This window comes from Nycticebus coucang, chromosome 14 (genome assembly GCF_027406575.1).
Source record: "Nycticebus coucang isolate mNycCou1 chromosome 14, mNycCou1.pri, whole genome shotgun sequence".
Classification (NCBI taxonomy): domain Eukaryota; kingdom Metazoa; phylum Chordata; class Mammalia; order Primates; family Lorisidae; genus Nycticebus; species Nycticebus coucang.
The window spans coordinates 77382420-77394453 of record NC_069793.1 but is presented as its reverse complement, the minus strand read 5'-3'; the positions used below and the strand labels follow the sequence as shown (position 1 = coordinate 77394453).

Sequence of the window (12034 nt, the reverse complement as noted above, 5' to 3'; positions counted from 1 at the left end):
GCTTGTTCCTGGACACACAACAAATAAGATCATTCTTCAACCCTGTTTTTGCAGTTATCACCTGCATGCTTTTGATAAACTATTTCTACCATGTTTTGGTCATTTCTAACCTTTCTTTGATATGAGGGTACACTTACCAGCTGTAATTTTATTAACTCCTAACACAAAGGTGTAGTGAATACCTTCAGAGACCCAAGTAACTAGTTAATTTGTTTTCAGAATAATGTGCAAAAGGGAAAAGGAAAAATAGCACAAAGTATTATTAGTATTTTTAACACTTCTGATACCCTGAAGAAGAAATTTCTCATCTTGTCATAGTGTAGACAGACTCTGAAAAAGAACAAACACACAGCACTGTTTTAGTAACATAAGAAAAAAAACACAGTTCATTTGAAATACTGTGCAAAATAACACAAAAGACCAGTAACTTTAAGTTTCAGTTACTTAGTTAAAAAATAGTTTTTAGACATAATCATATGTAGAGTACCATATATATTAAACACTAAATGCATTCCAAAGTATTCTAATTTGGTGATCCATACTAATGAACTTTACATCTCTGCAGTATTTTATCAACAGCATACACTCTAGGTTTATCCAAGACCAGTGTTCCTCCAGAACGGACTGCTAGACGTCAGTAGGCCTATCATCAATAATATCTTCTTTAAACATCTCCCTGCTTTCGCTGGTAGGTGAAACGATGCCGTTTTCAATCGAGTGTACGAGTCTATTAGGGCCGCTTCTCTTCTTACTCTTCTTACTTTGCAGGGCCAAAGCAACTTTCCCTTTTCCAGCTTGGCTACCCTCCAAAAACGATTTCCTTGCACCTCTTTACAAATCATTCCTGTGTGAAAAATCGTTGAGGATCTGAAACCTTGGGAAGGGGTAAGATGGGTTGGTAAACAAATGACAAAACACAAATTAACTTGGAAGTGGAGCCCAACTGTGGCGGGGGGGAAAGTGGGCTTCTCCGAATAAAGGCGAAAAGTCGCCGTCAAGCTCTCCGGACCTCAACAAAGACACCTACTGTCCAGAGTATTCTGTCAGCGGGTCTACATGATACTTGGAGTCAAGAAGCAAACAGACTCCCTCAATCCCTTATTTAGAAAATGAAGCAAGAAGGGTATGGCCCTAAGCAATCCCTTCAGTACCGTGGCTCACTCGGCCCCTTGATGCCGCCTCCGGTCAGACCCGCCCTACATCAGTCCCTTGTGTAGCCGCCACCCTCTGGTTCCCAAGTTCATGCCCGAGGCTCTCGATTCAATCGTCCTCCACCTCACCGTCCCCACTGCACCACCACTCGTCTTCCGCACACCCCAAAATTTCTGCTCGGCTCCGCAGAATTGTCCCGCCAACCTTAACATGGCGGCCGGGCCCCTCCGTTCCTTCACTGTGGGAGCGTCCACCCTTGGCGCATTTTGGGCATTGTAGTTCCAGAGATAGCTTCGGTGTCCCGCCAGGATGTAATAAGACTACAATTCCCAGAACGCACCGCTCCTGAGCATGCCTATTGCGGCTGTTTGGACAGAGGGATGATGTCATTGCAAAAACCTCACTGCATTCATTGTGCTACGGTCTCTCCACCCCCTGCTGCTGCTGGGTTTGCGATTGCCGCTCGCTCCAGCTGAGCTAAGAGTAGCAACAGCGCCGGGGCAGGGACTGACTCCAGCCCTTGGACATAGGACATCGTGGCAACTTCTTTGCGTGCGTGACTCATTCACACATCATTTCTGTTTATGCCTGGGGTAGGGAGAAAAATCCCAAACCAGGTGAGTTGAAGTGATCTATTCAAATGGTTCCACCAAGTTATTCCTCCCGCTTAGTTCTTAAGGCTTTCTTTTAGAAAGATTGGGGTGAGGGCTGGATTGGGGAGGTGCTCACAGGCGCCTCTGAGGAAAAGCTCTGTGCAATTTGGGTCACTGCAAAGAACAACTCCAGCAACCTTCCTCCGCCAGAGTTTCGGTGCCTGCCAATTAATTCCCTAGTCGCAACTCTGCTCAACCTTTCTGAGGCTGGGAGAGGGGGCTGGGGTGGGAAGGATGCTGGGAAGTGCTATTGGAAAATCAGAGGAAGGCAGAGGTGGTAGAATGCAGTCCTGTCATATGCGGCCCGAGCATTAAGGTTTGAGTGGGTAGGGGTGATGCGTGGGGAGAAATGGAGACAGTGATTTAATGTGGTCGCACTACTTTAGAACATTTCTATGTCGCGTGGTCGAGCAAATATTCATTTTTAAGATGTACCTGCTTCTTCTGAATAACTTGAGCTTTGTGGGGCTTTATTTAGTGTGTGTATGTCTATGTCGTTTGCCTCGCCTTTTCTGGTGATTTGAGGTGACAGTGTCCTTTAATCGTGTACTCCGTGCCAGTCGGAAACATTTCACGTGTCTGGGGAAGGTTCCCTTAGGCTGCTGGAAGAAGCATTTTTGTTAAGTGTTTTCAGTTCTTCTGACTGCAGGATTCAGAATTGTTTGCAAGTGGAGCCGACAGATTTGTGCTTGTATGTTTTAAATTACATTGCAATAGGCTCCTTGCCACTGACAATGGTATCATAACGAGCTGCCGTTTTCTGAGGCACAGTCACCACTCATGAATAATGGTTTGGAGAAGGGATCGATGAGGGAAACCGGGTTCGTTTTGACACATTAGGGAAAGGCAAAATTAGAAGCACTGTTAACCTTCATTTGCCATTACTGAAAGATACCCATGGAAAAGTGATTCTGGCCAGAGAAACCAAGGAGCATAGTAATGTAACGCTTATTTTTAAGCGAACTTACTTTTATCAGGATAGAAAGCATTCTGACTTGTGTTACGTGAACTCTCCTAAGAGGGATGATCAGTGCAATAAATATGTTACTTTGAAATAAACAGCTGGCTGACTACAGAACAGATGGGGCCAGTCTTAGCTGAGAGATCTACAACCTTGGAGATGAATGGACCTAGGATCAGCCACACCCCCTCTTGGAATGTCAAAAGAAGGAGAAATGCTAGAGTGTTTGCTTAACTCTAAAATGTTAAACCTTTTCATAACTGAGTTGAGGGAAAGTCATCATCACTCCCTGTCTTCTGCTGCTGAAACAATTTTGTTCATTTTTATTTCAGACCCTTAGGTCTCCAAAGTTGTAGCTGTGTAATACTTCCTTAGATGTTGCTTGTTACTAAACACAATGGACAGTCCATTGTATGGGCTTTGTGGTAAGAGTGATTTATTATGGGCGGCGCCTGTGGCTCCGTGGGTAGGCGCCAGCCACATATACCGAGGGTGGTGGGTTCAAACCCGGCCACGGCCAAACTGCAACAAAAAAATAGCCCGGCGTTGCAGCAGGCGCTTGTAGTCCCAGCTACTCAGGAGGCTGAGGCAAAAGAATCGCCTAAGCCCAGGAGTTGGAGGTTGCTGTGAGCTGTGACGCTATGGCACTCTACCAAAGGCAATAAAGTGAGATTCTGTCTCTACAAAAAAAAAAAAGAGTGATTTATTAGGATGCAATGAACAACTTTTCGATTTGGGAAAAGATCGACAGTTTGCCTGTCCCTATGTCTCTTTTGTTTACTTTTTGCTCTTCTGGACACCTAACCTTTTTACCTGTACTTTACTTTCTTCCCCATCTGACCCATGTTTCTTGAAGTTCTGCTTCTTTCGCTGTCTCTCCATTTGCAGTTTATATTTTCCCTCTGTTTCAAAATCTCCTTCTTATCACTAGTGTATCACATCTCTTTCTCTATCTCTTCCCAATCTCTGACCACTTTCCTGGCTCCTCTTCCCTCTCACCCCAGAACTTGGGGGTGGATGCAGACTGAGTCCTCTTTGAAGATCCTTTCTTTGCCTTTTCTTGTTCTTGGATGAATGGCAATGAGCCTGACCCCTTTGCCTGGTTTGTGGTTTCTGTGATAGATACAATTTTGCCCTAGCAGCATGTGAACAACGAAATGATGAAATGTTGCATTTGGGATCATGTCACTTTTCCTTTCATTGGACCTGTTTTGAGAACTGCCAGTGGGTTAGCAAGGATTTTTAATGCTTTACATGAAATGTTCTCATGATTCCCAGAAAATAAGTAGTCTTCAGATGACTTCTGCCTCATTTAATAAATTTTCCCCCCTTATCCCTGTTCCAGTCAGTGGTGGGAAGGCTGTCTTTTCCCCACTTTTCCTTCCTGTTCCTTGCTGCTTGCTGAGAAACAGTCCAGATAGTGAGATTGCCCATTTATTGTTGTTGTTATTGTTTATTTTTGTTTTATTTTTTGAAGATACCTAGAGAGCAGTTTTCCCTCCTGTCATTTCTTGCCCTTTGTGAAAGAAGATTTTTTTTTTTTTTTGCAGTTTTTGGCCGGGGCTGGATTTGAACCTCCATGGATTTCTCTGGCAATTTACATATTTACAAAGGGACAATGAATCTTGCCCTTTCGTTTACTTGGCCTGATGTTATAGCCCCTATAATCTGGCCCCAGCCTATCATTCGGATAACTATTATAAAATTAATTATGAAGCTACTGTGTGCTAAGCACTGTGGATACTCACTGAAAAGAAGTGCTTTCCTTGGGGGCAGGACACAATTATAAGAGGGACTTTACATAACAAATGCAATGGTGTAACCTAACTCTTTGTACCCTCAATGAATCCCCAACAATAAAAATAATTTAAAAAAAGAAGTGCTTTTCCTGCTTTCATGGCGCTTATACTCTTTAATAGGGGAGACACTCAATGAACAAATGCAAGTGTGAATGCAAGCGCCACTTCCAAAGGGAGATGTCTGTAATGTGGATAGGAGTGCTTCATGTGGGGCACTCCCCTGTCTGGGGTAATCAGAGGTCTTCATAAGAAGATGATATTTTGTGAAGAGTGAGTGAAGTAGTAATTTAAGTGGTGTGGGAGATGCATGGAGTGGAACAAAGAGGGTTTCTGGCACAGGGAACTGCCTTTTTAAGTACAAAGGGCAGAGTGGCGAGTGTGAGGGTTTAAGAGGAGGTTATCAGAATGCAGAAGCAGAGCAAGGGGACTGGGACCAAAATGAAGACGAATGAGGCTAGAGAGGTGGATAGAACCTAGGTAGTTTTCTGAGCCACAGGTAAATTTTGGTCTTTTTCCACAGGACAATGGGAACTTAATAAGGGCTTTAGGCTGGGCACCCGTGGCTCAAGCAGCTTAGGCACCAGCCACATACACCTGAGCTAGTGGGTTCACATCCAGCCCGGCCTGACAAACAACAATGGTGGCTGCAGCCCAAAAATAACTGGGTGTTGTGGCAAGCACCTGTAGTCCCAGCTACTTGGGAGGCGAAGGCAGGAGAATCGCTTAAGCCCAGGAGTTGGAGGTTGCCATGAGCTGTGATGCTATGGCACTCTACCCAGGGCGACAGCTTGAGGCTCTGTTTCAAAAAAAAAGTGGGGGGAGACTTTAAATAGCTAGATGAATGACATATATAGAATTATGTTTAAAATATCATCCTGGATATTAAGTGGAGGATGGATTAGAGGAAAGGCTTGGCCAGAGTGAATGTATGGAGACCAAGTGGCAAGTAATTTTTGTAGTCTATATCAGGTATGGAGGTGCTTAGGTCTAGGATAGTGACAGGTTTGGAGAGACACACTACATTTGAAAGTTATAATTGATAAGATTTGTTGATCAATTGACTGTGGAGATTGGAAGAAAAAGAAGTCAAGCTTGGGCAGCACCTATGGCTCAAAGGAATAGGGTAGCGGGTTCGAACCCAGCCCCAGCCTGAAACTGCAAAAAAAAAAAAAAAGTCAAGCTTGTCTTGAGTTTTTTCTTGAGCAACTAAGGATGATGTCATTTACAAAGAAATGGAACAATGAATGGAGAGCAGATTTTTCTGTGTTTTCAAGAAGGGAGGACTTTTAGATGTTGACTTTGAGGTTCTTGGGAAACATCTAAGATCTTTCACTCACCATGTATAGGATGTGGCATGGTGGAGTAGAAGAGAGCTCTGGATGAGGCTGTCTAGGATTTGGCACTGCTTATTTATTAGCCTTACAATGTTGGACACATTGCTTTCTTTTTCTGAGTTTTACTTTTCTTATTTGTAAAAGGTATTCATTTTATACTGGTAATTTATACTGATTCGCAACTACAAATGCACCATGCTAAGAAAACAACATTGAATAAGATAGCATTTGCTTTAGGGAAATTCACTCAGGGGAGAGAGATAAGCATAAATAATCACCATGAAAGAGATAACTTTGGCAATACTGAACACAGCCCCAAGGAGGCATTCATTCTTGTAAAGGAGGCTGTGTTGGCAAAGTGGCAAGTGACCTTTGACTATAGACATGAAGGCAAGAAAAAGCTTTCTAGACTATGTACCCAGGTACTTAACAGAGTCTCTTGTGAATTAGGGACTCTTTGTTGACTGAATAGACTATCCTAAGTCACTAAGGGTCCATTCAAAAGCTGGAAGTAGCAACACATTGAAAGAGACTAGCTAGTAATAATACAAATGTTAAATGTTCTTAGCCAACCCTTTGTTTTTTTTAGAGACAGAGTCTCACTTTGTCACCCTTGTAGAGCGCTGTGGCATCACAGCTGATAGCAACCTCCAGCTCTTGGGCTTAGGTGATTCTCTTGCCTCAGCCTCCTGAGTAGCTGGGACTACAGGCGCCTGCCACAAGGCCCAGCTATTTTTTTGTTGCAGTTTGGCCGGGCCAGGTTTGAACCCACCACCCTCAGTATATGGGGCCGGCGCTCTACCCACTGAGCACAGGCTCCGCCCCTTTGAAATGTTTTGTAGATGACTTTTAGGGAAATTCAGAAATGTTTCAGATCTGGTTTCTTTGGGAGCCGAACTTCCTTCATTCAACTTAGTTTCTCAAAAAGTCATCCTAATCACATGGGGTTCCCTAGATCTGTGGGTCTCAGAATTTTACAGATAAGCAAAATTACAAAAAATAAAATTGAATGATCTGTGGGCAATAGTTACTTTTCGATAGTAAATTAAAAAATGTTTTCTCTTGGTCTGACTCAGTGGCTCACATCTGTAAGCCCACCACTCTGGGAGGCTGAGGCAGGTGGATAGATTGAGCTCAAGAGTTCTAGACAAGCCTGAGCAAAAGTGAGATCCCATCTCTAAAAACAGCCTGGCATTGTGGTGGATGCCTATAGTCCCAGCTACTCAGGAGGCTGAGGCAAGAAGATCACTTGAGCCCAAGAATTTGAGGTTCTTATGAGGTATGACTCCATGGCACTCTATGGAGGATGACCAAGTGAGACTCTGTCTCAAAAAAAAAAAAAAAAAAAGTTTCCTCTAACTTTTTAATTTTATTTATTTTATTTTTAAATTTTTTTCTTTTGTGCTGTTTTCTGTAGCACATATAATAAAATTAGAGCAACATAGAGAAGATTAGCATGACCCCTATACAAGGATGACACACAAATTTGTGAAGAGTTCCATATATTGGGCAGCGCCTGTGGCTCAGTGGGTAGGGTGCCAGCCCCATATACTGAGGGTGGTGGGTTCAAACCCCGCCCCAGCCAAACTGCAACAAAAAATAGCCAGGCGTTGTGGTGGGCACCTGTAGTCCCAGCTACTCGGGAGGCTGAGGCAAGAGAATCGCCTAAGCCCAGGAGTTGGAGGTTGCTGTTAGCTGTGATGCCAAGGCACTCTACTGAGGGCAATAAAATAAGACTCTGTCTCTAAAGAAAAGAGTTCCATATATTATTAATAAACTGCAGTATATGTATACCATGGAATACTATTCAGCCATAATAAAAGATGGAGGCTAACTTTATATCTTTTGTATTAACCTGGATGGAGTTGGAGAACATTCTACTTAGTAAAGTATCACAAGAATGGAAAAGCAAATGTCCGGTGTACTCAATACTAATATGAAATCGATAGATGAACAAATATACACACACACAAGAGAAAAACATGATTAAACTTAAGTTGGGTGATAAGCGGCAGGGGCAGAGGGGAGGAGGAAGGGGGTAAAGAGATTGGTGTGCTCTCACCTAACAGGTACAATGTAAGGGTATAAGACATACCTCCTGGGTGAGGGGCACAACTACAACTTGAAGTTTATCTAACAAATGCAAATAACGTAACCCAAATGTCTATACCTTCATACTAAACTGAAATTTAAAACATTTTTTTTCTTTTTTGTTCCTCTTCTACTTTGAAGGAATCCTCTCACTTTTTATCTCATAAAAATATATTTAACTATGTGAAAAATTCTCAACATTGTTTTTATTTTGTTGTAGACTAGGAGAAAAAGACAAGCAAAACATCAGAATGTTTTTATACTTTAGGAAACCCCATTGCCCTGTTTCCTTGGCTATAGTGTGGAGTTGGTATCCATCTCCAAATAAGAATATAGTGAATTTTATGTGATCACAAATAATTTATTTTCAGTTTCTTCCTCATAGGAATCCAACCCTTGAAAATCAGGTAGACCTCTTCAAGATTAACCTAACATAGCGGTTCCTAATTCCTCCCTGGTAGGTCTAAGAACGACCATGAACTCCTGAGATCATATGTTAAAATGTACATATGTGCTGAAGTTCATATGTACATGCACACTTTTTTTTTTTTTTTTTTTGCAGTTTTTGGCCAGGGCTGGGTTTGAACCCGCCACCTCTGGCATATGGGGCTGGCGCCCTACTCCTTTGAGCCACAGGCATCGCCCCATGCACACATTTTTAATCACTCTGCATGTGTCCTTGGATAAAATTACATAATCTCTTTGAACCCCTGTTTCTTTGCAATATTGTTGTTAAGGTTTAAATGAGATAATGCATTTCAAATGTCTGACACTATGCTTGGTATAGCTGATGCTCATGGTAGCTGTTTTTTAACATTATATTTATTTATTGTTTTTAATGTTTTATTTAATGGGTGATACTTGTCTTAGTGCCACAGTGACAAACTAAAGAGAAAGCTAACTTATTGTAATGAGACAGCCTGATTGAATGGGAAGTACATAACATCATCAGTGGAGAATTATTGACAGAAATGCTTAACGTAAATCCAAGTATGAGCAAATAATCAAACAAATCCAGATTATGGGACACACTGCAAAAAGGCTGGCCTTTGATCTTTAAAAATGCCAGTGTTGGGCGGCGCCTGTGGCTCAGTGAGTAGGGCGCTGGCCCCATATACCGAGGATGGCAGGTTCAAACCCAGCCCCGGCCAAACTGCAACAAAAAAATAGCTGGGTGTTGTGGCAGGCGCCTGTGGTCCCAGCTGCTCGGGAGGCTGAGGCAAGAGAATTGTGTAAGCCCAAGAGTTAGAGGTTGCTATGAGCTATGTGACGCCATGGCACTCTACCCCAGGGCGGTACAGTGAGACTCTGTCTCTACAAAAAAAAAAAAATAAATAAATAAACAGGAAAAACAACAACAAAAAAAAACATTAAAAAAAAATGCCAGTGTTGTGAACAACAAAACTAAATAAAAGGTATGGGGGACTGATCTACATAAAGAGATATGACAACTAAATGCAACGTGTCATCCTTGATTAGATCCTAGACTTAAAAAAAAAAACCCTAAAGGACATTTTTGGGACAATTGGGGGAATTTGAATGGAAGATATCTATTAGATAATCAGTAATAATGTTAGTTTTCTTTGATATGATAGTGATTCCATCCATTTAACTTAACATGTTGAAGATATTGGTAGAGAGATCAATTGGTGTTCCTGAATGTTGTCTTCAGGAAAGTCACAGCACAGCTGGAAGACTTCAAGGGCTGCTGCAGAAGGCGGTGATTTTCTTGGTCACTTCAAGTATTTAATCAGCCTATGGTCTTGGATATCATTTGTCAGGATATTGTAAGTATTCTCTTATGTCCTTTTTTTTGAGACAGAGTTTCATTTATTAACCCTCGGTAGAGTCCTGTGCTATCACAGCTCACAGCAACCTCCAAATCCTTGGGCTTAGGCGATTCTCTTGCCTCAGCCTCCCGAGTAGCTGGGATTACAGGCACCTGCCATGACGACCGGCTATTTTTTTGTTGCAATGTGGCTGGGTTTGAACCCCACCCTCAGTATATGGGGCCGGCGCCCTACTCACTGAGCCACAGGCACCGCCCTCTTATGTCCTTTTAAAACACAATCTTGTGGTCGCTTTGGCAGCACATATAATAAAATTGGAAGGGCACAGAGAAGATTAGCATGGCCCCTGTGCAAGGATGACCTGCAAATTCATGAAGCTTTCCATATTTTTGTATGTTTTACAAAAAGAAAATAAATTAAAAAAAAACACAATCCTATCATTCTGTGATAGTGCAAACTTCTACAGCTGCTGCTTTATCTTGACATTATTAGAGGTAGTAATAAAGCAGACAAATGTTTTCCCCAGAAAATTCTGCAGAAAAATTTTGTTTTTGAGTTATGGTTAACTTCACTAAAATGTGGACACCATCAACCTTGAGATGAAAATGATCTCCCTTCTCACTCCTTCACTTCTCTGCTACACAACCACATTGGAAAGGGGGAATTTAAACTCTACTTTTAAAATATCTGAAACCAGGTGCTTATCATAAAAGGCCTGTTGTTCGTTTTTCTAAATTTCAGTAGAAGCAATCATAGGGAAGATTTTTGGCATTATTCTTTAGCAAAGCAGGTGTGAGCTGAGGAGTAGGCCATCAGTGACTCACTCTGCCCTAACAGAGACCCTGGGGGAAAGATTGTGAGGATCATGAGCTGTGAATTATTTTCATTCTTTTAGCCATTGTACCTGATAGGAGAAAACAAAAAATTTGAGCTATTTGCTACATGGGCAACTTATCTTTTTAAGTCTCAGTTTTTCTTTTCTTTTCAAAAAGTGAGGATTATAGTGAGGCTCAAATGAGATAATGTGTATAAAAGGGCTTTGGGAAATTTATGTGCACATAAATATGTGCTGTTAGAGTGCTGCTGTCTCTGACTGAGCCAGTTCATTACTAATCTTTCCTTTAATTCCAATGGTATTTGTAGGCTAAAAAATTGGCTTTTAGGAATCCTACCTTATAATGTCTTATTGGTACATCTTCAAGCAATGTTTGTGTGCTACATGCAAGGTATTCTGACAAGGAAACAAAGGCGGACCCAACTGAGTTTTTCCTTCTTCATCACTTTTATTCTAGGAGATTAGTGTCTTTTAATGAGGGTCTTCAATCAAAGGTGTATTGTGTATGCTGTCTCATTCTCTAAATTCTAGGCAGTAGATTTAAGCTACATTTATTTAACATACAAATAAGGAAATAATTCTTAGTAAGATTAAGTAGCTTGTTTTGTTTTTCAGTGTTTACCTAGCCAAAAGAAAAAAAAAAAAAAAAAAGCAGAGGCCTTCTGGAACCAAACTATACTGTTTCTATAGCTGCTTCCTATTTTTGCCTTGCCTTCTAATTGAAAGCATCATAGTTTGGCTCACATGGATTATGGAGGTTAAGAAGTCCCATGATAGGCTACCTGTAAGCTAGAGACCCCAGGATGGTGGTAGCATGCCTTAGTCCAAGTCTGTAGATCTCAGAACTAGGAATGATACTGGAGGAAGTCAGTCAGAGGCTGAAAGCCTGAGAATCTGGTGGCCGGGAGAGGGGGAAATGTGCTGGTGTAAGCCAGCGTGCCTGGTTGTTGTCCCAAGAGAGGAGAGAAAGAATGTGTTCCCGCTCTAGCAGATAGCTCAGCACATTCGTTTTTTCTCTGTTTTTCTTCTCTCCAGGTCCCTATCTGATTGGATAATGCCCATCAAATTGAAGAGGGAGGGAGTCTTTCCCTCCAAATCCACTCTGAGTTGCAAGCTAATCTCCTCTGGATATACCCCTAACGCACACTCAAAATAATGCTTTACCAGGTTTCTAGGTATTCTTTAATCCAGTCAAATTGATACCTAAAATTAATAATCACAGCAGTTACCCTTGCCTTTTAAGATTTTGAAATTTTTAAAGATTCCTGGGCTCAGCGCCTGTAGCTCAGTAGCTAGGGCACTAGCCACATACACTGGAGCCGGCAGGTTTGAATCCAGCCAAATAACAATGACAACTACAACCAAAAAACAGCTGGGCGTTGTGGTGGACTCCTGTAGTCCCAACTACTGGGGAGGCTG

General features: G+C 41.9%; 1 protein-coding gene and 2 non-coding genes across 4 annotated transcripts in view; all 3 read left to right on the top strand.

The window, feature by feature from the left end:
• The first annotated feature begins 1554 nt into the window (after positions 1-1554).
• RAB30 (RAB30, member RAS oncogene family) overlaps positions 1555-12034 on the top strand; it is a 115417-nt gene continuing 104937 nt past the window's right edge. Inside the window, exon 1 of one of the 2 annotated variants that reach the window (XM_053561553.1) lies at positions 1555-1769. The gene's annotated coding sequence lies outside the window, so the exon portion shown is untranslated. The remainder of the gene's footprint in view (positions 1770-12034) is intronic. The other variant, XM_053561550.1, reaches the window with a different exon arrangement.
• On the top strand, positions 7301-7407 carry LOC128566137 (U6 spliceosomal RNA). The gene has a single exon (XR_008374433.1). It is a non-coding gene; the product is annotated as a U6 spliceosomal RNA (small nuclear RNA).
• Positions 10065-10171, top strand: LOC128566129 (U6 spliceosomal RNA). Its single transcript, XR_008374425.1, has one exon. It is a non-coding gene; the product is annotated as a U6 spliceosomal RNA (small nuclear RNA).